The sequence below is a fragment of the Odocoileus virginianus genome, chromosome 3 (genome assembly GCF_023699985.2).
Source record: "Odocoileus virginianus isolate 20LAN1187 ecotype Illinois chromosome 3, Ovbor_1.2, whole genome shotgun sequence".
NCBI classification, from domain to species: Eukaryota; Metazoa; Chordata; class Mammalia; order Artiodactyla; family Cervidae; genus Odocoileus; species Odocoileus virginianus.
The window spans coordinates 8,124,423-8,128,819 of record NC_069676.1 but is presented as its reverse complement, the minus strand read 5'-3'; the positions used below and the strand labels follow the sequence as shown (position 1 = coordinate 8,128,819).

The following is a 4,397-nucleotide window of genomic DNA, read 5'->3' as shown; positions in this document are numbered from 1 at the left end:
ATGGTAAAAAAAAAAAAAAAAAATCCACCTGCAATGCAGGAGACCTGGGTTCGATCCCTGAGTTGGGAAGATGCCCTGGAGGAGGGCATGGCAACCCATTCCAGTATTCTTGCCTGGAGAATTCCATGGACAGAGGAGCCTGGTGGCTACAGTCCATATGGTCACAAAGAGTTGGACGTGATTAAGTGACTAAGCACTTGAAAAAACAATCTGATGATGTCTTGATGTAGCTTTTTCTCCTATCAGAGATGACACGGCAGCACTGGATTGCTTTCTGAACAGCTGCTGCAACCTTCATGTACCATTCTGCAATCCTAGGTCCCATGCCTCAAAAGCTCATTTGTTCTTGTTGTTCAGTTGCTCAATCATGTCCAACTCTGTGAGACCCCATGGATGGCAGCATGCCAGGCTTTCCCATTCATCACCATCTCCCAGTTTACTCAGACTCATGTCTATTGTGTCAGTGATGCCATCCAACCATCTCATCCTCTGTTGTCCCTTCTCCTGCCCTCAATCTTTCCCAGCATCAGGATCTTTTCCAATGAGTTGACTCTTCTCATCAAGTGCCCTCTCAAATAAAGAAATTCCCTGACTATTTCCTGTGTCCTGGATCTCTCCTGTTCTTCAGTTATATCTCTTCCTCTTGTCTCTCTTATTAGTTTTGTTGGCCCTCCAATTCCTTCTTTTCACCTCACTCCACTGTCTCAGTTATTTTCGTTTCCATCATTATTACTCGCAGCTTTTTAGCTGTACCAGTAATATCACCACTGCTTTTATACTTGCTTCTGGACATCCTGGGCTTGAAATAAAGATAGAGTACTACTGTACCCTATATAATACTCTACACACACACACACACACACACACACACACACACACACACACAATATGTCACCTAAAAGGTCTTTTGGTCAAAAAGAGCATGTGTGTATATATACACATTTATACATGTATCTATATATAGAGAGACACTCACAAGTTGACACTTGAACAAGAGAGCTAAGGGTTCTAACTTTTCACAGTCAGAAACCCTCCTGTAACCTGACAGCTATTTTTCTATATCACTGATACAACAAACTGTAATAAAAATAACATAAATCCTCCTGGTTGTTAAGTGCATTTTTAAATGATTAGTGCAACTCATAACTATTACTTCAGGGAAATAGGAGGAAAATTGCTTGGGATGATATGTGTCATTTAAGAAGTAATTATTGTTAATAAATCTATGATGCCCCATCAAATAATAGAATCTCCAAATGTTTTGACCCAAAGGTAGGAAAATTTTGAAGTAGGAAAAAATAAAAACTACCTATAGATAAGAAAAGAAAAAACCTTAATAAGAAGAGTTCCTAAAATTGCATAAAGATGGTGAGTTCAAAGATGAAAAGACAAATGGAAATCCCAGGAAACAAATAGGAGAAAATTTTATTCCACAATGATCAAAAAATCACAGTTTCTTCTTCCAAGGCTTTGAGTTATGCAATCCAGGGGACTAGGGTATTTCGTCTTTTAAACTTGGCATAAAGTAGAATCTCTTCAGAGCCCCTTTTATATCTTGATTTCTCAGACTGTAGATGAAGGGGTTCAGCAGGGGTGTGACCACAGAGTACATCACCGAGGCAATGGTACTTGAATGTGAGGTGTGGGTAGCAGCAGAGCTAAGGTAAACTCCCAAGGCTGTAAAATAAAATAGGGAGACAACCAAGAGGTGGGACACACAGGTAGAAAATGCTTTATACATCTCCTGAGCTGATGAGATTTTACACATGCAGGAAACTATTTTAGAGTAAGAGTAAAGGATGCTGTCAAAAGGACCAAAACCCATCAGGACAGCTGCAAAATACATCACTATGTTATTAAGAAAGTTGTCAGAACTGGCAAGTTGTACCACCTGACTGAGTTCACAGAAAAAGTGGGGGATTTGCATTTCTGGACAGAAGGACAATCACAACACCATTAAGCTGTGTAGCAAGGAATAGAAGGCAAAGAGCACCCAGGATATCAGAACCAGCAGTCCACAGAGCCGAGGGCGCATGATGACCGTGTAGTGCAGGGGGTGGCAGATGGCCACATACCAATCATAGGCCATCACACTCAGGAGAATGTCATCCAATCCTGCAAAGAGTATATAAAAATACATCTGGGTGATGCAGCCTTCATAGGTGATACCTTTGCTCTGTGTCTGGATGTTCCACAGCATCTTTGGGATGGTGGTGGATGGTGAAACAGATGTCTACAAAGGACAGGTTGGAGAGGAAGAAGTACATGGGGGTGTGGAGGTGGGAGTCTGAGCTGACAGCCAAGATGATGAGCAGGTTTCCAAACACAGTGATCAGGTACATGGAGAGAAAAAGCCCAAATATGAGGGGCTGTAGTTCTGCTTCCTTTGAAAGTCCCAGAATAAGAAATCGTGAAATTTGTGTATTGTTACATGGCTCCATGGTGTGGAGGTGACTACCAGGAAAAAGGAAAATAATGACAATTTTTACACCTACTAATTAACATAACTGAAATACTGTAATTTCTGTTTAGCCCTCAAGAAGTTGATGTTAATATTTTATTTGCAGATAAGTTCTCTTTTAGAGTATGTGTGTATGTTGAGCCGCTTCAGTTGTGTCCAACTCTGTGCGACCCCAAGGACCATGGAGCACACCAGCCTCCACTGTCTATGGGATTTCCCAAGAAAGAATTCTGGTGTGTGTTGCCATGCCCTCCTCCAGCAGTTATTTCCAACACAGGGATTGATCCTGCATCTCTTGAATGGGTACTGCATTGCAGGCAGATTCTAAACCACTGAGTCACTGCGGAAGCCCCTTGAAGCTATACTTCATTTCTGACTAGGAATTTTTGACTCATTTTCATCACATTTGCTAGGAGGTCATATATTCTAGAGTTTTAATGTGATATTCCTTCATTCTTTTGAGAAATACATATTTAGTGCTAACCATGTTCCAAGACACTTTGGCCACCTCATGCAAAGAGTTGACTCATTAGAAAATACCCTGATGCTGAGAGGGATTGGGGGCAGGGGGAAAAGGGGACTACAGAGGACGAGATGGCTGGGTGTCATCACTGACTCGATGGACAAGAGCTTGGGTAAACTCCAGAAGTTGGTGATGGACAGGGAGGCCTGGTGTGCTATGATTCATGGAGTCACAAGGAGTCAGACATGACTGAGTGACTGAGCTGAACTGATATTCCAAGAGCATGGAGATAAGAAGTAGAAAATGCTGAAAAGTAAACCTCTAGCAATCCAAGGATGGGAAATGAGGTTATGTGCAAAAAATATGATAGAATATGTCAGAATGAGATAGATGCTATGACAAAACAAAGCCAGGTATAAAAGAAAGAGGTAGGAGGCATTATTTTGTCCTGAGTGTTCAGGAAAGTCCAGCAAAAAGATTCTTAATGAAAGAGAGACAAGGAGATAGTGTAATGTCAGAATTGTGTGCCTGGAAGAGGGAGCTGCCACTGCTAAGGACCTGAAGAAGATGCTTGTTCCACATTTTCAAGTGCAAACAAGGAAACCAGTGGGTCAGAGGGAAAAGCAGGAGGGGGGATGATTAGAGATTGTGTCAGGGATACTGAGGAACAAGGTGGCCTTCCTGCTACAGCTGAACCTTCAGTCCACAGAGAATCCCTCCTTTCATGAGGTTCCTTACACATTATCAATTCAGCTATAAAACCATCCTATGAATTATATCAGATTTGCTTATTGATTCTATCTGTTGCTGTGATCTGTGTATATAAGTCATGTAGCATATGGGTCCTGGTGCCTCTGCTGTAAGAACTGTCCTCCCTTCAAAACAAAAGCACACACACACACACAGAGCACACACACACACAACACACACACACACACAGAGCACATACACACACACAGAGCACACACACAGACACACACACAGAGCACACACACACACACAGCAAACACACAGCACACACACACACACACACACACACACACACACACACACATGTTCTGTGTTGTGTCACCATCATACACTGGTCACCCAGATTCACCCTGTTTAGGCTGTGAGAGGTTACAGCTCAGCTGGTCAGGTCAAATAATTATTCTCCAAAGGAATATATAATTTTTACCATGAAATTCCAGTTTATAAACTTCTCATGGAACAATTAATGTGGGGTTCATTTTTGGTATAGTCAATGTCTGCTTGGTATTTTGAGAATAATTAAAAGGATGAGAGTGAAAGAAACAGGGAGAAATGAAATGGATATATGGACATGAAGGGAAAACTATATCCAATATACTCAATGACAGCTGAGAAAATGCAATAAAGAAAGATTTCCTTGCTTCATCAACATTCCAACTCCAGCAGCTTCTCCTTGATTTGGAAAAATAATACAGAAAAAATATCTTTCATCTAAAAACATAA

At 41.3% G+C, this 4,397-nt stretch overlaps 1 pseudogene; it reads right to left on the bottom strand.

Annotated features, from left to right (window-relative positions):
- Window positions 1–1,475: 1,475 nt before the first annotated feature.
- On the bottom strand, window positions 1,476–2,441 carry LOC110150739 (olfactory receptor-like protein OLF4; annotated as a pseudogene).
- Between the last annotated feature and the right edge of the window lie 1,956 nt (window positions 2,442–4,397).